Source organism: Aedes aegypti, chromosome 1 (genome assembly GCF_002204515.2).
Source record: "Aedes aegypti strain LVP_AGWG chromosome 1, AaegL5.0 Primary Assembly, whole genome shotgun sequence".
NCBI lineage: Eukaryota > Metazoa > Arthropoda > Insecta > Diptera > Culicidae > Aedes > Aedes aegypti.
The window spans coordinates 187,973,657-187,996,081 of record NC_035107.1 but is presented as its reverse complement, the minus strand read 5'-3'; the positions used below and the strand labels follow the sequence as shown (position 1 = coordinate 187,996,081).

Genomic DNA, 22,425 nt, shown 5'->3' with positions numbered 1-22,425 from the left:
CTACTTAAAGCATTATAAGAATCTCTTCATTACACTGAGGAACACGTTTTTGTCTCGAGCAAAAAAATACCGCTATTGACTAAATTAAGGGTTGCTGAATATTGTTTTAAAAAATATCATAGCACGTCTAGTTTTTGAGATATTGACTGTTGAATATGCATTATTTGACTATTTCAGACAACTTGCATGCAAGTTTTCCAGCTTGTATGTCAATTTATTGGCTTAATTTGTCACATAACTCAAATTTCATGTGTATAATAATTATTATCAACAAAGTTCATAATACTTTCGATGCTTAAACATTAAGCATGTTAAAAAATCGATTTAATCAAAATTTAATCGTGTAATTACAAACAAATCATATCTGAAATGAAAGTTGAAGTCATATTGCATGCATGGTGGAATAAATCACAACCCAGTTTGATAAATCATACTTTAAATTTCATGTAAACATTAATGAAAACAGTGTTTTATACAACTTTGGTGGCCTGTAGCTAAAAATTGTGACGTGATTGAACATATCTGAGAATTTGCATAAAAATTGATCTCAAAAGCTTGTTGGTTGTCCGCAATTTTTTTTTTCTGAAGACCGGACCACAGCTTCAAAAAGATTGGGAACCACTGTTGTAGAAAAATATATCGCAAACAGTTGTTTTTTTTTTTTTTTGTTTTGCTCACTCATTTTTTAGTAGGTTCAAGTGCCCAAGGCATTATGGTGCCAGAATTCATAACCCAACAACAAGTTTAGCATTACTAAGTTAGAAGAAGCATGTAATTACTTGGAGACAAACGATACCGGACCTAAAATTAAAAAAAAATGCATTCAGCATCGACTAAAATATCGACTGAAATAGCTATGATTTTCAGTGTGCACTGGCACCGGGACGTCCTTTTACTATTCCTTTTAATAATTACATATGTGCTTATTGCATGCACCTTTGCAGTGTGAAGATTGTGTTTAGCTCTGCATCTTAACAAACTCTGTCAAACTTGTAAGAGATAGAATAAAAATACCTTCCTAATAAGTTCATTTTTATTCCCAGATTTGTCCTGAAACTCTTCAAGCACGATTTTCTATCAAAGTTCAAAGAATATATTTAACTTGGGAAAACCACTAAATTTCAATGCAAAACAAATGGCATACAGTATTGGACGAAACATTTGCAACTTTTCCGATTTTCAATACAAAATGGTCATCTTTAGAGGCTTATATCTCAGTTGTTTACATACCGATTTTAATGAAAATTTCAAAGCACGTCAGGCATAACATGATTTTTGTCACATAATTTCGAGCGACTTTTGCAATCACGAGTTCGAAAGCAATAACGGTTTGACTAAAGTGAATTTTTGACAAATTTAAAATGTTGAAGTAACTTTAAAAGTTGAAGGAATAGCTTTGATTTCTTCAGCAAAGTTGTACATTTGGACAAGATGAACAAATTTGCTTCAGACATTTTTTATGTGGCTTTATACGATAAAATAGAATGGGCAACATTAAAAAGCAGGAGAATAAATAGTAGGGTGATGTGCTAGTATCCATCGTATTAAGCATTGGTCAGTGAGTACTACAATTTTCCCAGTATTGCAGTAAATTATGCTGATGCAAACCGATGCCAAACAATTCTTTCTCAAAACGGCTTTAGCATTGTACAATTACATTTTGATATATCTTGATCTCTTTTTGGATATAATGCAAAGAAAATGCATCTTGCCGTATTCTCAATCCGTCGTATCGTTTTCAATTCTGTCGCAATCAGTTTTCAGATTCGTCTCACAACTTACGGCTCTCTGTGATACATTGAGTGGTCAAAACACAACATGTCAACGCTATAATAAAATGTTTTACTGGAATAAACAGATCTACGGGCATCTCCCTCCATTCCTTAAGCATGATGGAATATACTAATTTCCATAAAAATTCATTGTTCGACATCAAAATTTAGCCCAAATATAACACAATTCCTTTTGACCGTACAATTATGGCATTTGCTCACAATGCAGCAAAAACAACACAATCAAAGGAATCGTATTTTTACGTCGAGGATCGCGCATACATTGATGCGCACAAGTTTTTTTTCTCAGTACGACGGATTGAACTTTGTTTTCATAAAATTTCGTGAATTATAGAACTTTTACGGCGTGTGATTGGAATGAAATCCAGTGAAGAAGTACGAAGGTTTTCCATAGTGAAAATAAGTGCCTGGCGAAGTATGTCACACAAGGGGGCGGGAAGAAACTTGTATCATAAAGTGATGTGACTGGTGTCGATCGTTAAGCATTTCTCTCAAATCGTGTTCGACCATGCGGTTTCGGTGAAAAAGTGCAAAGTGGATAATTGAACTGAAGTTATTTAACGCAGTTTTATTGCATTTCTGGTGTACAAGTGTACAAACCATGACAGTTTTCACAATAATACACTTGAAAATTAATCTATGTTGAAGGTAAGTTGGAATATCCGCCGTAATGAAACATTTTTACTATGATACGACGAATAACAGCGCTTGCGACGAAGTAGAACGAAACCCTACAGTGCGGTTTATTTTTCGAAAGTTCTAAAAACCAAAAATTCGTGTGCTCTTCTGAAATCAAATCACATGAAAACGAAACCTCAAAATTTAATTTAAATTCGTTATATTTTGACCTATTTTGAAAATTTTGGCATTCTCTTTAAAACTAAATTCATGAAAAGTTTTTCGAACATCAAATTTGTCTAAAATTACAACTAGTCTTAGATAAAAGTAGTTTTCTAGAAATTTTTCCATTTATTACCTAAAATTTTATCTTTGTTTGACCACAACTTCATGAATACTCAACCGATTCCAAATCTTTTTACATGCTTTTGAAGATAATTTAGTTGTTTACAAGACAAAAACTAAAAAAATAGTTTTAATTTAGTTATTTAACAAAAATGCCCAAACAACATTATTTTTTTCACGCAAAACACCATTTTTTTAACTGTTTGCCAGTTAAACGTTATCATTAAAGCTGAAACTGGTTGTGTCATTTGTTAAACATTTGAAAAGGTCTTTGAATAAATTTTAAATAATTTTATTACAAGAACATCTGCATGTACTGGAAAATATGCACTATTCAATTCGTATTGATATCAAGATGCTTAACAAACTTCAGTATTATAGTAAAAAATAAAATTTAGGCTCAACAAATGTATTTCATCAAAAAGCCATGTTTTTGGGTAGTTCTTGTTGAACTTCTGCGTCAATCAATTTTTTGGTAAATATATTGTATATACAGTTTGAAAACAACTAAATTTGCTTCAAAAGCATGCAACATTCTTGTTCATGAAGTTATAGTCAAACAAAGGCAATTTCTTTTAGTAAAATAAGAAAAAAAATAAGAAAACTACTTTTAACGAAGACTAGTATTGATCTTCAACAAATTAGATTCTCTGCAAAATATTTACAAATTTAACTTCGAAGACAATGGAGCTAGGAGTTTTAAAATTGGTAAAAAAATAACGAAGTAATGGTGACTTTAATGAAGGTCATTGGTTCGTCCAGGATGCGCCGGCCCTACGTTGTGTTTTATACTTAATCCGAGGGGACTTCGGGCGATGAGAAAGAACACGCTGAATTATTGCTCCTCGCCGAGAGACAGTGCTCCTGCTCGGTGAGGGATACGATAAGCACACTAAAAATACATAGAATCGCTTACGCCTCATATAGCACGGTGATGATTTATTCTTCTTTCCTCAAAACGCGCCACAGTTTAGCTTCACGGTGCCTACTCTAGCCACGACAATCGTTTTGGGCCGTTTGCTTTGCGTAGACGATGCAGGAAAAGAAACATTAGATGAATGGGCTGCTTTGCACACGCTTCGTTACTTGGATGAGAAACAGCCTGCTATGATGACGCCGAGTGCGGAGCGAGAGCGAACAGTCATATTGTTTAACTTGAAAATGTGCCTCCAAGACACTTACAGCATCTCTAAATTTTAATATTTTTAGCTCTAACTTTGAGGTATTTCTTTTGAGGGTGTTCTGAATTCAGAAGAGCACAAGTATTTTTGGTTTTGAAAACTTTCGAAAAATAAACTGCACCCGCGGCATATATTTAAGTCATTAGATTTAAAAGAACTGGGGTATTAAATCTCGTGACTCAAAAATGTGTCACACTTTCAATCATATTTACAGAATTAAAAGACAAAATCTTGGACTTTCTCGAAACTAATAAGGTTTAGCGATGATGTTGCTCGGGTATTTCATTAGAATGAAATGCCTTCTCTAAAATACTAAATTACAAGATGTTGATATCTTCAAACGTGATTTTCTGTTTGGATTGACTTTTGTATGCAGGGTATAGCTGAAATTTAAATGTTATTGAATTAAAAAAAATTATACAGATTCACCAAGAAATCTCCAAGGTTCCTGCAAAAAAAATTTTTTTGGGTTCTCATTCAGGATGAAGTGTTAAGCATATTTATTGCATTACCCGTGGCAATCTTATTGAGAATTTTAGTTGTGTAAGATGATAATTTTTTGAAACTAAGATGTTGACGTGTGAGGTCAATTATTGATGAGAATTTAAAAAAAATATCTGATAAACTCTTTGGAGGATTGCTCTTGAGACCTATGGTTAATTAAGGTTTATTAAGAATAAATGCTCTCTCAGAATGTTTAAAAAGCGTTTTATTTTCTGAGACAAGTTTGTAGACTCTTAAGTCTGAAACTATCTAAAATACACATTTAAAAACCATATCATTTCCACAATTTTAATAGTAGGCACTTTATATGTTACCAAACTTAACTTCACTCAACAACCGAATAAGCTCTTTGTGAAACCATTTGTGCATAACCCTGTCACAAGTCGCTCGTATCATTTCCACTTCCCAACGCAGCGTCACATCAGAAAGGATTTAACCGGCACTGCCATATGAACTTTGGCTGCTCGTTCCCAAAAAATAACTTCATAAATAAATTTATACTGGGCCTCGACTCGACTGAACCACGGAGGCCATCCCCATGCTTCCGACTCTTTCTTCAAATCGCAATCGCAAGCGATGCGATAATCTACCTCTCTTCAAAACGAAAAGAGCTTTTTTCCCACACAAACTTGCTTCGCAAGGACTCTCGCTCGGCAGACCCACAAAGTGGTCCTCTCGTCGAGCCCCAACACTCCAGCAAAACCTCGACCGACACCGAAAAAAAAACAACCCAACGCCGAAAGAAAGATGAGCGATGAGGTGCTATAAAATAACTTTGTTACTTTTTATGTTTTTGTTTTAAAACACTCAAACCGCGCGAGGAGTTGGTTGCATTTTTACCAGTCTTGGGTTGCGGAGTCGTGGTGCGACAATATCTGAGGCAGACAGGCACGTAGACAGCCGCCCGCAAGGATTCAACACACGCACTTTCTTCCACGTAAACTCTGTGCGCGGGGCTTGAGACCGGGGAGGCTTTCTCTCGCAAGCACGAAGAAAGCGATTTACCGCGAAAATTTGTGTATCGTATTCGGCGCGGGTATTTCTGTGGCTTCCCTTAGAACCGCTCCACAACCAACCGTTACGTCGTCGTTTCGTTGTTGCTTCTGTGTCAGATGAAGGCGCGCTTTGCATTTTTTCGTTTACGTGTTTAAGACGATGAGATTTGGGCTTTCGGCAGTATCATCATCGTCGTTGTCGTTGGTGTTTCGTTGACTGGATGGTTGGATGTTGTTGACCTTACCGGTCTTGGATTTAGCCAGAACTTGGCCCCGAAGCAGCGGATCGTAAATCTGAAGTGGAAAGCCGTTTCGTTCCCGCGAGATGCAAATCTCTGCGCCGGGCGATTTCAGGGGAAAATATTGGTCTGATAAGTGTGGTGCTTATCGAGGTTGGTGGTTGAATTGGTGGCTGTCTGACTGAAATTGAAGCACTTCAGGTGCAAGAGATGGCATATGGACGGTTGCATACTACTTTTCAGTACTATTTTTTCTACTATTGACCCCTTTACGATCCTTGCTAGGACTCGTGCCTTCGATTTTTCGTTGAACCCGTTAGTGAAAGCAAGCGGTGGTAATCCTTCTTGGACACCATTTTGGGAAAAACCTCTTAGAAGGTCACTTCTTCTCTCGTTTATTCACTAAACATGGTTACAACTACGAACAAAAGAAAGGGTGTATCGCTGAATTTACAATTTCCTTCCAAAAAAGTGGGATTGAAAACTGTCACTAAACGTGGCAAGAATGGAAGAAAGGACATTTCTCCGGAATGAGAACTTTCTTACAAAGGTGAAATGGTTAATGTTGATAATTGCATCGAAATGAAAAATTAGTTCGATTCTTGAGACAAATTTCCCGAACACCAAATCGAAGCAATCTCTTTCCGGGCTCTTTGATTCAAGTGAAGGAGCAAAGAGTGCCGCGTATCGTGGTCAGTTGTTCCGAGTTTGGATTTAAGCAGGAGATCTCGAACTCCATTAGAAAAATCAAGGTTTCCTTCCAAGAAGCAAAGAAAGGAGAAATATCCCGTCTTGCTGAGTACACTTATTGATTGCGAACTTCTTCTCAAACATCTTGAAGAGAAGTAACACACTTTTTTTACTTATGACGACAAAACTGAACGTTTGTTCAAAGTTGTATTGAAAGGTTTCTCAAGTGACTATAAGTCACCTGAAGAGATCAAAAATGGAATAAATGATTTAGTTGGATTTTCCCCAGTCCAAGTAATCATTATGAAAAAGAGAACCCAATCTGACATTGTTCGGAAAGGGCTTTCTCAAGAATATTATTTAGTTCACTTTAACAAAAAATAACTAAATAATATTAAAGCTTTAGAAAAAGCTAAACTTATGTTCGATGTCTGTGTGACATGGGAACATTTCCAGAAACCTGGAGGAAATTATCAGAACCCCACTCAGTGCCGTCGGTGCCAATAGAGACAACAATTCTGTAGAAGCTTCTAGCTATCGTCCAATTAGTTTGCTTTCCTCCATCAGTAAACTTTTTGTAAAGGTCATTTTGAACAGAATGATGGTCCACATCAACGAAAATTGAATTTTTGCCAATGACCAGTTTGAATTCCGCCATAGACCTTCGACCACTCATCAACTTTTACGTGTAACCAAATAGATTTGTTTCAACAAATCTACTGGTCTTGCTCTTCTAAACATAGAAAAAAACATTTGACAGTGCTTGATATGAAGGCCTGATTGTGAAAAAAATGGTTTTCAAAAATATATTGCTATAACAATCCTAAGTTATCTGTCAAATCGTACACTTAAGGTTAATTATCAGAACTCCAAGTCCGAAAGACTTCTTGTAAAAGCTGGTGTCCCTCATGGCAGCGTTTTGAAACCAATGTTATTCAATATTTTCACATCTAACATACCTGAGCTACCCAAGGGATGTCAAAAATCTTCGTTTGCGGATGACACAGGCCTCTCCGCCAAAGTAGAAGCCTGTGCGTCATCTGTCTTAGTCTTTTCGTCTTCGCACGAAGTTTGTGAAACATTTTGAGCTACAATATGGAAGGTTCTCTTTGTACTAATTCAAATACTCCAAAAAACAACTTCCTGATCCAATGCATAGATTCCCGGCCACTGTCAAACCCACTTCTTTGCTTGACCCCTTCAATAAGACTCATGAAACCGCCATTCGTTAACTGGAACAAATTTATGGAAATTCCAAATGGCACGATCGTTGTAGCAGCGGAAAATTAAAAGCGATGTTCTTCGCACGGTCATTTGTTTCTTCTCTGCATATATTTTTTCCTACTTCGTTTTCCAAGAACCAAACGAATCAACAACATTGGGGCCCCGCAATGAAGTACCGAAAACGAACCAGAATTGTATTTATGATTATTGCCAATTCTGACTCGTGTACTTGAAGCGGTTGGAGAGACCACCCTCGCGAAGCAGAACAGGACCCCTTGCCAATGTGGTTCGGGAAACTTGAGAAGCGAGGAAAAAGCGAACCCAAAACGAAAAAAATCGACGACGCACGCTGGTATGGATCGGTGCTTTCGATGGCTAAAACCTGTAATACTCTGGATATGCATTCTAGATGTTTAGTGTCTTCGATGATTTATTTTGGAATGATTAAATGCAAAAGATTTTTGTATATGAATTCTGTTCAAAATCATTTTTTTTTTGTACAGAATTCATTTTTTTTGCATCTAATCATTCCAAAATAAATTGTCGAAGACCCTGGTGAAAAACTTTTCACCTTGAAAATCGCAGCTTATTGTTGAAAATATTAGTTCGTTTGATATCAGCGAGTGGACGAGGTCTTGAAGAACGTGGTTTTGCTAATTCACGTCTTATGGGTTTGATGTACCTTTATTACCTGTTAAAGTTCAATAAACAGTAAAAAGAGGTCTATTATAAAAATTAAGTAGGGGATTGTTCCTCTGGTAAGAGACAACAAAAATCAACACTTTGCTCATAGGTTTTCAGCAACACAGAGCCGCTTATAACACTTATATGAAAGTTTGACCGTGGCTCTCCGGAATCAGCAGTTTGTTCTAAAATATATTTCCTGTTTTCAGTGTTCCAAATATAAATCCTTTCTATCATTTGATAAGGACATATGTTCGAAACTGTGTAGAATCGAACTTCAAAGCTTTTATTGCAAGGATATTGAATTCGATCACTGCATGATAAAATTTGGAAACTAGATCAAAGTCGAAGGATTCTTAATGTTATTGAAATTATGCCGAAATAATTTGTAGAACACACCAAATCTTTTGTATCACGAGCACTAGATGTTTTGACCGTCGAAAACAGCAATCTGCCTCAGTGTGCGACGGGTGACAAAAATTTCAACCATCTGCAGGACCATTGCCGCGGCAGAAGTCACGGAAAGGGTCTCAAGTGGTCGGCGGAGGGTGTCTGGATTGGGGCATTAAAACGTGACTTTCGAAATTAAATTAAAATATTTACGTAAAGAGAGCCGTTTTTCTCGGTGCATTTTATTTGTTCATTAAGTGACGGACGTTTCCTTTCGGTCGCTCCGTTCGGTCCCAATCCAGTTGGCATAAGGACAAAAGGGTCTTGCCTCCATTTGCATACAATGGTCCCCCCTGGAGTCGAACCGTGGCACCAACAAGGGCAGTAAAAAAAATTTCTTGCTCAGCCATGGCACCCACACCGATTTCAACAATTCGGATTGTTGGAATTTCAAAATTTTGGAAACTTTCTTCCGAGGCGACCAGCAACTTTCGTTCCAATTGCAACGGGGGGATCTGTGGGATGTTTTCGAGAGAGGTGGGGAAAAAGGGTTTAATTTTTATTGGCGGAGGTCTCATTTGCACGTCGTTCGGGGGTGAAATTACATGTGATTTTTGAGGGCAGCATCAATGAGATGCTCGACTGGTGCTGAATGACGACGACGACAACTGCTACGTGCCGTTGTAATTGTGCGCCGGTTTGGTGACATTCCAGGCACCATTGTTTTTGGGGGATCAAATATGCATTGCTGGCTGGCGGTGAAGGTACATGTTATCTGACCCAGACAATATCGAAGTCTGATGGCGCTTTAATAGTGTTGTTTCTGAAATGTTCTCCGGCGTGGAATGTCAGATGTCTTCGGCTAACGGGTGTTTATTGTTGTCGAGTTAACATCTCTTTGAATTAAAATATGTTTTGTTTCTTTATTGCAGACAAAAGTGTTGCAAAAGTTGGGATGCAATCTATGTCAGGATATTTTTGTTTAGTTTTAATACGTTCTCGATTTGTTTTCTGTATAAATTTAGGTCAATTTCAGTTCAGTTTCAGTTAGTTTCAGTTCAGTTTCAGTTCAGTTTCAGTTCAGTTTCAGTTCAGTTTCAGTTCAGTTTCAGTTCAGTTTCAGTTCAGTTTCAGTTCAGTTTCAGTTCAGTTTCAGTTCAGTTTCAGTTCAGTTTCAGTTCAGTTTCAGTTCAGTTTCAGTTCAGTTTCAGTTCAGTTTCAGTTCAGTTTCAGTTCAGTTTCAGTTCAGTTTCAGTTCAGTTTCAGTTCAGTTTCAGTTCAGTTTCAGTTCAGTTTCAGTTCAGTTTCAGTTCAGTTTCAGTTCAGTTTCAGTTCAGTTTCAGTTCAGTTTCAGTTCAGTTTCAGTTCAGTTTCAGTTCAGTTTCAGTTCAGTTTCAGTTCAGTTTCAGTTCAGTTTCAGTTCAGTTTCAGTTCAGTTTCAGTTCAGTTTCAGTTCAGTTTCAGTTCAGTTTCAGTTCAGTTTCAGTTCAGTTTCAGTTCAGTTTCAGTTCAGTTTCAGTTCAGTTTCAGTTCAGTTTCAGTTCAGTTTCAGTTCAGTTTCAGTTCAGTTTCAGTTCAGTTTCAGTTCAGTTTCAGTTCAGTTTCAGTTCAGTTCAGTTCAGTTTCAGTTCAGTTTCAGTTCAGTTTCAGTTCAGTTTCAGTTCAGTTTCAGTTCAGTTTCAGTTCAGTTTCAGTTCAGTTTCAGTTCAGTTTCAGTTCAGTTTCAGTTCAGTTTCAGTTCAGTTTCAGTTCAGTTTCAGTTCAGTTTCAGTTCAGTTTCAGTTCAGTTTCAGTTCAGTTTCAGTTCAGTTTCAGTTCAGTTTCAGTTCAGTTTCAGTTCAGTTTCAGTTCAGTTTCAGTTCAGTTTCAGTTCAGTTTCAGTTCAGTTTCAGTTCAGTTTCAGTTCAGTTTCAGTTCAGTTTCAGTTCAGTTTCAGTTCAGTTTCAGTTCAGTTTCAGTTCAGTTTCAGTTCAGTTTCAGTTCAGTTTTAGTTCAGATTCAGTTCAGTTTCAGTTTCTGTTCTTTGACGTACGAAAGCTTCCATTGGGTGTTTCAAATCAAATTTTATGGTAATAGCCATTTTTCATAATCATGTAAATGAATCCAAAGCCAAAATAATTGGATCATAAAGCATTTCACTTTATGCAAAATTTGCATCTCACTAGGAAAACCACTAACGTCAACGACTAAGCCCCGAGAACCACATCTGCTTCTTTCCCTTGTGCCATCCTCAGCAACTCAAATGCACATTGACTCCCCAGGTGATTCTGCATTTCCGCTTCCTTTGTTAACACCTTAGCTATAACATGTACAAGCAACTTTCCTGCAACGCAGCCGAGGTTCATCGTTCGCTTCGATGCGAAAAAGTCAAGCTTGCAATGTGCGGTAATAGGATTTCCTCTGGCTCACCCATCCACTCCAAGATGACTGCGGAGGTGGATGGTGGGATTCTCTCCATTTTCAAAGAAGTCCATTTCCGCCTTCGCGCATGAGGTGGAACACGGTTTAGGTGCATTAGGGTGAGGCTTATTTTTCGAAAGTTTTAAAAACTGAAAATTCTTGAGCTTCACTGACTTATATAATAAGATCAACTTCAAAATTTGAGTCAAACATAATAAGATAGGTGGCGCAAGCGACTTGAAGCGACTTCCAAGTCATGAAATATGACGTTCAGTGAAGTTCACATAACTGTGTTAATTTTCAAATAATTTTGAATTTTTTAACACCATTCTCTGCAAAATATAATTTATGAAAAGTTCATGAGACATATGATTTGTCTTAAAATCTAACTATTAGTTTACAATTTCATTCAATAGTAAATAGTCATTTCGAACCAAAACAAAAATATTTGTTTTTTCATAGATTCGTTAATAACTACATCATAATGATCTTTTAACCACATGATTTATTCACACTGTTTGAAAACAATTAATCCCGAGCAGTACAACAGTTATCATCAAAATGATGTAGAAAGATTTGAAATCAATTGAGTATGCATGAAGTTATGGTCAAACAATGTTCAATTTCATGCGTGAAACCAGGAAAAAATATTACTTATTTCAAACTTATGCTAGTTGTTGTATAAGTCGAATTATACGTTTTATAAATTCAATTTTGCAGAAAATGGTGCTAAATATTTAAATTTTGATTCAAAAATTGAGGTTTCTTAATGAAGCTAATCGCTATTTTTCTAGGTTTTGCGATCTTTCGAAATATAAACCGCACCCTATCGTGCATGCACTCAAATTCGCACAGGAAAATGCAACACCAGCAGTTAGCGTCTTTGTGTATTTATGAGCTCGGTTGGGTTGTACCACCTTCGCTGCATCCACCACGTCGGGATCTTAGTATAATAGCCAAGTGTAACGAACGGGAAATTTAATTCGAATGTGAATGTTTGCTGAACGAACAACTATCACACATCCTGTCGAGGGAATCACACTGGCCCACGTACGAAACTAAAATCAATGTACAGTTTCATGTATGTAAATCCGAGTCTCTTGAGGGAAAACCCATAGTTTCCCAGAGCAGGGCTAATTTCCTTGTTGTTCGACAAAGAAAGCGGTGCGCAAAATTAAACGATTTCGGAATCTGATTACGTGCACCTTCCAAGCGAGTGAGCAAACACCTTCATCTCTCGCCAGGACGACTGGAAAACCCCCTGCCGCCTCGGCTGCCATTCAAATGAGACACCCAAAGTGAAATGACTTTCTGTGTGTAACGATGGGAACGGGACTGGAGGCAGAGGAAGGCGGATAAAAAAGGATAAATATTATTTTAAATTCTCGTCGAGCGCATTAAGCACCTGACGGAGACGATACCCGTTTTTTCGTTGGTGCGGAAAATCAAGTCGAATACTTAAGAAGGTGGTCCGTATCCCCTTTGTTGCTCATTTCCCGTGTCTTCGTTATCTCGTTCTGTGTGAGAAAACTAGCCGAGAAGGAGGAAAAGTGCACCCAAGTGTAGGTGTAAATATTAAAAGCAGCTATTTTAAATATTTTAAACTGGTTCCATGCATTTTTAACGAGATTGCAGCTGTTTCGGTTGGGTTTTTTGAGGATGGAGATGAGGAAAGCAAAAGGGACAGTCGTTTCCGATAAGAATCTCATGGGTACTGTGGTGCTAAACTTGAAGAAAACAGAGACATTTGCCAGTGTTATTTCGTAGCAGTCGAGGTTGTTTCCTTTTCTGCAGTGGAATGTGCTTTTACTGCTCGTCGGGAGCAAACTCCAAAGTGTGCAAACCGAGAGCCATTAGTGAAAACGAAATGAAAAGCCAAGAAAAAAAAGTCTCTTGGAAAAGTGGAACGACGAGAATTCGGCGGAACGAGAGTAGAATAATTTCTTTTTAAACAGTCTACCTTTTTTTCTGTTGGTGTTCTGTATAGCTTTGCCGGGGAAAGTCAAGAAACTCGTTAAGGAAATAAATCACGGACAATATTTGCGGAAATTTGTGCACAAGTGGAAAACTTTCGATTGCTGCCGGGCTGCTGATGGAGGAGGATCAAAGGCGACTTTTTTGGGGGGTCTTTGGCTGGAAGTTTGGAATTTTATATGGAAAAAGTTTCGATTGTCACCTGGAAAACTACTTTGGAGTGAAAGCTCTGAATGGTTATTTTAGGAGCTTAGTTACAGTAAGAGGTCACTTTGAATTGTAGATTGTTCAACCCTCTATTTAATTATTGGCGGCGTCAGCGGTGCTGCTTTGGTTTCGGACGGCATCTTCTCTCGGTCGGTCGACGGTCAGTTTGATTTGAGCGATCGATGTCTGTGCCTGAGAAGCACGCCCAGTCAGAGTAAGCCGATCTGTTGCCTGCTGAGATGCGATCCAAGCGGAGAGTGAAAAGCAAATGACGTCAACTTTTCTCTAGCACCCTTATTTATAGATTTGCTTGAAATCAACGTTCTCTTTTAAAACAGTTAGGGCAAGTGTACCATTAGTGGTGCACCTAAGGGAAAACTGCTAAAACACGGTGTTAAGATCATGAAATATATGATTTTAACGTATCATTCGATAGATCTCAAATACTTCTATCATTCAAATGTATAAAAATCACTATTCATTTGAAATTTCCCTGCAAAAAGCCTTGCACCAATAATAGGAACACTGTTCCTTTAGTGGAGGTATATTTTAAGGATGGTTCCTTTAGTGGCGCAAACCATTGATTTCTTATGGGACCCTCCACTATGGGTACTGATGCACCACTATAGGTGCAAAGGAGCAAAAAAATTAAGCAAAATAATTGTTTTAAATAGTTTTACGGTTAAATTTCATGAATATTATTCGATTACTTGTATCATTTTCGCATCGTACATAATACAAAAATATCACATAATCATTTATTAGCGCGAAACATGCCAAAACACACTACCTCCACTATTGGAGCTACCTCCACTAAGGGAGCGTTTGCCCTATCAAACTATTTGGGCAGGTATGTGGGATTCAGTAAATAAACGACATGAACCATTGATGCCCTGTCTTTCGATTGAGAATCAAGAAATTTTGTTAAGCCAGCAAGTAGTTTAAAACGTTTAAAATATTTCATGCCAACGTAACGCTCTTGGTTTTGAAATTCCAATTTCACTCCTGTATAGAGAAGAATGACGTAGTCATCGTCAGGGGCTTTTATATTTTTTAATTTTTTAATAATAATTCTCACTTCTTCCGTTGTGCAGTGCGGATTTTCCGAGTCATCGGTGCGCACTGCACGTGTTATTCGAGTTTCGGTGGCCTGGTAAAATAAAGATAGTGAAATCGCCCGTGCTCCATGATGGCTAGAAGATAGCAGAAATTTTGAGTCGTCGGTATTCGTGTGTTTCGTTTTTCACGTTATGTTTGCTTGGCTACATGAAGAAGTGCTAAAGTGATTGAGAAGCATTGAGTGCAGCTGCAGTGAGAGACGAACGATGGATAGCAGAGGAATTCCGAATTCGGTGAATTTGTTCCGGTCTTCAGCCAATATTATCCGTACGCTTGCCAGAACGTCTACCGAACGAATCATATGGCCCTTCCCATTAACATTTCACAATATCTCGTAATATCCATGAGAGGTCGTAGAGTTCTCTGCCTCTTTCCTTAGTAGGCGCTCAATCAATCAATCCTTTTCTTTCCCTAGCATTCGCAAGGACGTGACCAGAATAGCTCTCGAATGGTCTAGGACTGTAGCACCTACGAATTTGTGCGGATTGGTTCTAATCAGATCTGCACAAGCTAAGGTGCCTTCTTGTCGGATGATCAAAATTCAAATGCCACGAACGCGCTGACACCACTCAGCCGATCCTGGGAAATCGATGGATTTAATGAGCAATTCTCGCTGAAACCTATTCAATAACCTGTATTTATAGCACAACTAACAGAGCTGAGTATCAGGCTCGGTTCCGGTAGGAACGTAACGACAGGAAAATGAAGAATAATAAGAAGAAGTATAAGAAGAAGAGATTACGTAACCTTGGTAGCCTCTAAATTCGACATGCTGAGTGCTATCAAGGTGAAAAATTCATTCTACTACTTAAAACCAAGATGGTGCCAAAATCCAAGATGGCCGCCAGATTTTATCACTCAAAATAATGTTCTTATTCTTCTCGCGACTCAAATAAAATACCAACGATTGAGAAATTGTTTCTTTGTTGTACAAAAAATGATGTTTGCATTGATTGCACTCGCCGTATACGTTAAAATCGTAGAACATGACTTAGAAAATCGTTCATTTCATAGGGTAAATACCATTGCTCACCTAGTTTCTGTAGCCTATCTTACGCAATTTTTCCTCAGCTTTCTGATAGTGATCTCAGAATTGAAAACTAGCGGTGCGCTAATGGTTAAAAAACGATTTTTCTAACAATCCAAGATGGCGGCCAAATTCAAAATGCGAGGGGTCCACCAATTTGAGAAAACCGAAAGGACCACCCTTAAGTTTTATCGAAAACTAGCGATCAGTGACATAAAATCGGAATTCTAACGATGGGTGCCGATGGCGGCCTGGTTTCAGCGAGAATTGCTCAATCCACTAATAAAGTTTTGAAGTCTTAGAGCTAAACCATGCAGAGATAAGAATGGAAGCACCTTAACGGATGAACGTAAGTTGATCGAAAGGTAGAAGCAGCACTTCGATGGACACCTGAAAGGCGCTGAGAGTGCAAACTGTGAAAGTTCAGGCATCGAAGGATAAGTGTACTTCAGTTCAGGTTAAGGGGTTGATAGAAATTAATCAGCCAAGGATGCCGTTGGGCAGATAAAAACAAGATGGCATCGAAGCTGAGCTCAAGCAACACAAACTTACGATTTATTGGTGATTCACTGACCTCTACCACAGAACGTCAGAAAATCATTTCACTCGACAACGTCGAGTTCTGGAAAGTAGGCTAGCAACCGACACCATCGCCTTCAAATGACCACATCCTTTTAAATCCTCTTAGTAGAAACGAAAGCTCACATACTTTGTCAAAATAAAAAACCCAGACTCGCGAGTTATGTTTAAAATGACATTTTACTGCCCGATGGCCATTAAGTAGCTGTCGCGTCGCACCAAACGAACCTGACCTCAGACAGCGACAAACCAGCAGCCGCAGCTTAAAAGGCATTGGCTTCCAGTTCACACGAACCCCCTGGCGTGTATACTCATTTATGGCTTTATTGATATAATTCGGCTCTTCTTGAACGATGATGATGGGTGCGGAACAAAGAAGTCTAGCTCCCGCCGAAACAGTCAATCAGCTGCTGGGAGGAGGCTAACTTCTATTCTGATTATTAATGGCATTTTTCTAGCTGGCAATCATCAAAGTATGAAAATCAAGCTCATTTTCGTTTGAAACTCGTCAAAGCTACTTATCATCATCGATGTTCTCCGGGCGCACTGTCGTCGCAGTCGATCCGAAGCGGGCTGGAAACATTCCGGAAGATGGCGCTAGCATAAATTAATGAGATATTTTCAATTTCCCGGGAAATAGTTGCGCTCTTTGTGCGTTTTTTCGATATTCACCCACTCGAAACAACAAGGGAGAACTTTTCCGGACCGAACCATGGAATTTGTTCGCTGTCGGATGATCGGCGACGGAAGGGAGCGGTGATTTGCGTTGCAATTTAATAAACTAGATGGCGCTGACAGCTGGTTCTGGCAGAGCTACTGGAGCGAAAGGTGAAAGTTTAAACCGACAAAGCGATGCAGTTGTCGAGACACGATGGGATGTGAAGTGGTAGACTGCTCCGTTTGAATCCCAATGTCGGGGGTGGAGCTTTTTTTGTGCCTTCTTCAAGTATATAGGTACACATCGTTAAGAAGTTGATGAGGGTACAGCACAGAAGCATCAAAGAAGCAGACCTTCCTTAGGGCGCCGGCTGACGGCGAAGTGTTCGGGTGCGTATGACTGATCAAGGAACGGTCGGAAAGGTTGATTTAAAGCTGTTTGAATAAATTGACTATATGTATGCAACTTTAACAGTGACTAATCTACAGTCTGTCTCCAGATCTATGAATCATAAAGTTTCACTCACTTCTCAAACCTCTTCGATCTCAAACAACCTACTTCGTTTACGTACTGCTTCTTCTACTTCTCCCAAGAAGCATTGAGCCAATGTCCTAATAAAAATTCAATGTTCCTTGAAATGACTACTTCATCCTGTCGACACCTACTGCCAGCACACTACATCAGTAATTTGAAAGTGAAAACATCCAATCCCCGAGCGCTGCATGGTTGCGTGTCGCAGTTCTGTATATCTAAAGATGACGGCGACGACGACCGCAGGCTGCAGCTGTGCTGAACCGAGCAAGCACGGAGAATGAATATGTTACTCGCTATAAAAATCACCATCTCGATAACAGTGCGAGTGATAGTTGAGAACAAGTTGGAGCTACTTCATCGAACATACGGTGACTAGTGATGCTCGAACGTTTCGTCTATTCCAGCTAAGCAGCAGCACCTAAAGATTTTTCAAGCATGAACAACGAGGATTACGCTACTTGTCCCGGCAGCATCACGTTTGAACTATTTTTCGCTACCACCACCATCATCGGAGATAACAGCCATCAACCTACGAGCCACCGTCGAACCTCAACCAGTTGCACATAGCTGCTGCAGCACCGTGGAGATTTTCCTCTTGGCTCCGCAAAATTGTTCAATAAAATCAATTCAATGTTGCGAGAGTGACGAGCTTCGCCCTCAAGATGCGCCAGCCCATAACGCAAAAAGGAAACATCTTGAGTTGTGTGTTTGCCGTACGTGCCAAATCCGACTTCCACCGGATGAAGATGGTGATGGCACGGACAAACAGACAGAACTCTTAGAATGATTGTCTTTGAAATCCATCGCCCATTTCAAACCATCAATAGCTGGTGGTAAAGTTGCCTGCAGAAGGCGCTAGTGTGAAACGTCAAACTCGAAAAAAACGATGTGGGCGACTCTGGTTGTGAGGTATGAAATGTCCTTCTAAATCGTGGTCGATGGAAATTCTGCCAGTGGTACGTCCGTTTGTCTGTGGTGATGGTGCGATGGAGTTACTTTCTTTGCGACCCGTTCTCATTTGAAAACCACGCTGCTGCTGTCTGCCAACCAATGTGCAATGGCAGTGCAGTGCACAGTAGACTGGAAGTAATTCTGGCAGTCGTTAGTGGCGAAGTTTAAAAGAAATAAGGAAAAACGCCATTGTCGAGTTACACTTTGTTGTAGCATCAGAGGAAGTGTACTTAAAGTGTTTTCTAACGGAACGTGAGAGATGGACGCCATGTTTGAAGGAAGCTTGTGTAAGGAATAAATGCACCAAACTTATTGCAGAATTTGATTTGAGGCCACTTCAGGATATTTATCAATTCAATACCCTGATAGCCATACTTGTTTTTCCTCTTCTAGAAACCCTTCTACAATTGCTTTGACCTTAACCGACTCTAGTCACCTTTGTAGCCAACTGGTTACTTATGCTGATTTTGATTCTGATTATGTCGATTATGTCCCTGTTGCATTTCAAATATCCCATGAAGCGATTCATAGGGGAAGGGGTGGTAAAATGAACACCTTAAGGAAATCATCTTGTTTCTGATAGAAAAACGAGGAATTTGTATAGTTCAACCGCACAACATCATAAATAGGGATGTAATTTATAGTAGCTACATGGATTCAGACTAAAATAGCTAAATTTTCACATATTTTCATCGCTACCAAAAAGCGATGCAAATGTTCATTTTACCTGCACTATGTGGGTAAAATGAACAGCGGTTGGTGGTAAAATGAACACCATGCAAAAAACGTGAGCAAAACAAATATTTCTGAAAATTTTCATTGCTCCACCAAAAATACACCTAATAATGATTGTAACCCATTCAAAAAGAATTCTAGAGGTATCAAATTTGACATCATATCATAACGATATTCACCTCACTGAAAAACCCCAAGTCTTCCGAGCTAAAAGTTACGTCAGTTCTAATTTTCATCAAACAAGTCGGGTTGCTGCTGATTTTAGTGTAAAAGACTCTGTTCTTACTGAAACATACATTAGTCATTCGAAAATATGCATGAAAGTTGAAAAAATAACATTTTTCTAAAAGGCCCCATCTCATTTCCCATTAACTAGGATATTCATCGCAAATGCGGCCTTTTCCTAAAAGGCCTCACATCTATATTCAACTGAAACCGAGTTGAGGCATATCAAACAAACATCCAAATTGCAATTTTGATTACGAAAAACGTTCCAAATTCACTAGGCAGATGCAAGTTATACTACAGCCGCTCCGTTCTTCATATTATTTTATACAGCGATTGTCTCAACGGTGAACATTATCAAATTTCCCGTCAGGTTCCTGACGGGTTATAATTGCATGAAAAATAACGTTCAATTGAAATATTAATTCAATTGAACTAATTTTTCCATTCAATTTCTCGACGACACAGTCGCTTAGCACATACATTACGTTCGTGGATGACGATGATTGAATAAATCACATATTTAATTCACCGCATGAATCTTCTCTTGCTGCAGACAATAGAAATATAAGTAGTAGAACGCTAGTGGCGCTGTTATCACAAAATAGAATTATTTTATTATTACTTACTGTTGAGGTTTTCGATTGTTTGTTTGGTGCCATGTTGTAGAGAATGTTTTATTTTGGTCGAAAAACTTGATTTGACACTTATAGACCCGGTACTCAAGCTGTCAGAGCGTAGCAAACTAGATGTTGGTCACACGAACAGTCGCGACATTAGCCTTCTACGGCTAATGCTTTTACTCTGCAGACATTCCCATGTACCTTGTTTTATCACTTAACACTATTCTACACTTCAATTTTCTTATTCTACCATCAATTTTTAATGATTTAAAAAAGGCCACATCTGAGGATGGTGAAAAAATAAGCCACAACTAGAAGGCCTCAACACATGTTAGAGTAAACAAAGGCCTCATCAGCGTCGGCCGGCGTCTATGGGCACAAATCAAAAGGGCTCAATAGCTTTTGGTAAAATAAAAGTCTCATTACTTTCAATTCGTTTTTAGTAGGATTTTTGGCTAAAATGATAGTAATGATTATTCATTGCTATAAATCAATTTGTTCAGCGACTTTCTGTACGATAAAATCACATACAATGCTTAAATTTATAATATTAATTTGATTTATTGTTTGACAAACCAAGATTGCGTTATTTTTCATTGTTTACTTTTTGGAGATGAGGCTTTTTCAATTATTAGTCTTGAACTGTCAAATTGGTTCGTCAAGCAGCATCACACTCGGTAAACTATAGCACCAACATGAGCATCAACCTGGTGGCGGAGTCAATGTTGGTCAAACGGTCTGAGCGTCTGTGGGCTGCATTAGGCTAATGTTTCTACTGTTAGGGCAAACAGAGTCTCCCGAGTGTCCGATATGTACTGATGTGGATGAAACAGCAGGTCACGCCATACCCGAGAGTGATCTTGTGCTCACTACATGCAAGGAGGACACGCCTTCGGGCAGTGTAATTCAGAAGATGTAGGGTAACTCGGTGTAATACGCCCCAAGTGGACAATACGACCCTGTTCATTTTCACGGGATTGAGGGTTCTTTCACACGTAAAAATGATTACATATCTTAAATATTCTCAAAAAAATGATGTTGCGCATATATGTTCTTTGAAAAGTATAAAAAATCAATAGAAATTCTAAAAATATCGAAAATCAGGTTTTTGGTTTAAAATTTTGTTTTTGATAAGCAAGCGCATTCTTTACTATTGTACTTAATACAAAAACTTTTACCGAAAAACGACTGCTGATGGACTCTTTTAAGATAAGCAGGTGGTGGAATTCTCCTTGGAAACATTTCTACAACGCTGTGGACCTTTTTTCTATGGGAGGGGCATATTGTCCGGGTTGTTTTGAAACGTAAACATTGTGACCGTTAACAAAAAACATCGTGTACACGTTTTGAAGCAACCTGAAAAGAGAAAGTTGCGTGCAGAACATGGCCAACTAAGTAAGCAACACATTGACATAGAAAACTTTAGAAGTGATGCATTTGCTACTGCGATAGAGTAGTTTTTCCTTAAGGGGGCGTATTAAACCTTTTTACCTTATGTAGATACAATTTTCTGGAATGCAGTATCTACGACTGTCACTTAGATTCTAGGATGCGCTTAAGGCATGCCGATCATAAGCCGAATTCAGAGGATAGCCCTGCCGTGACTTGTTCCTCTAGAATGACTAGACATCTTTATATGGCATATAAAATAGTTGAAAATACAGTCTTCTGATGAACGTCAACGTCAACGTTTCTCTGAATTATATATAGGGAAAGTGTACCAGTTATGGCCATAGTGGTTCCCTATTTGGCCATATACGAAATTTCGATGACTTTCGCATTTTTAATCTTTTTGAATGTTTTAACATCAAGATATATCCTATATCTTACCGCTAAAACAAACAAAACTTTTCAAAATCTGGAGACATTCAAGTTATCACGTATGGCGAAATAGGGAACCACTATGGCCATAACTGGTACACCTACCCTACGTGGTTTCCGAGTAAGCTGTTTTCAGTAAAGTTGATTAGACGTTCAAGAGATGCCCTGTTGCTTTTGTGGCTCTTGGTGGCGCTAGTAAGCATCCATTACCATGAATGTCTGTATGTATGTTTAGAATAAATTGAAAAGTGGTGTGCTCGGCAAAGTTGATCAGAAGATGATTTCTGGACTTCTGATAACTTGTCCAGTAAACACTCGATTGGTTCTGAAGCTACTCGCTAGTATACTCTATTGAGCATTAATTTGTTGTGAATGTTTGCATAATTCTTCTTTTCTCGGGCGTTACGCCCCAACTAGGGCAGTAAGCTTCTCAGCTCAGTGTTCCTGTGAATGTGTCTCTGTAAAGTTTAACACTTTCGAAATCTTCTTGTTTCCGTTCGAATCTAGAATACATTTTTCAGCAAAAGAGTCATACTTCAGGAGGGAAACATCCGCTATACAGAACAAACTTTCTATTTCGTCAAGCATCCGGATTCTTGAATATCTAATAGCTACACCTCCTCAGGCAACCAGACAGACACTTCCTCATTTTCCATTCGGAACAGTACCACATATTCCCCGACAGCCAGAACCCACATCAACCGTCATCACATGTATCACAACACAAAGAAGAGTCAGACTTTGGCACTGCGGTCGCTTCCCTGGTGGAATACATCCCACAGTTGTGCGTTTGCACCCGAAACGGCATGATTAAATTTTCATCTCATTTCCAATGTCGGTTTTAATATCCATAGAGAAATATTTTCGTCAGGAATATAAACACAATTCCGTACACAACCGGCAGAAAGT

General features: G+C 38.7%; 1 protein-coding gene across 1 annotated transcript in view; it reads left to right on the top strand.

The window, feature by feature from the left end:
• The window catches only part of LOC110674011 (headcase protein-like), a 241,101-nt gene that overhangs the window by 199,401 nt on the left and 19,275 nt on the right, over positions 1-22,425 (top strand). The gene's annotated exons all lie outside the window — the stretch shown is intronic.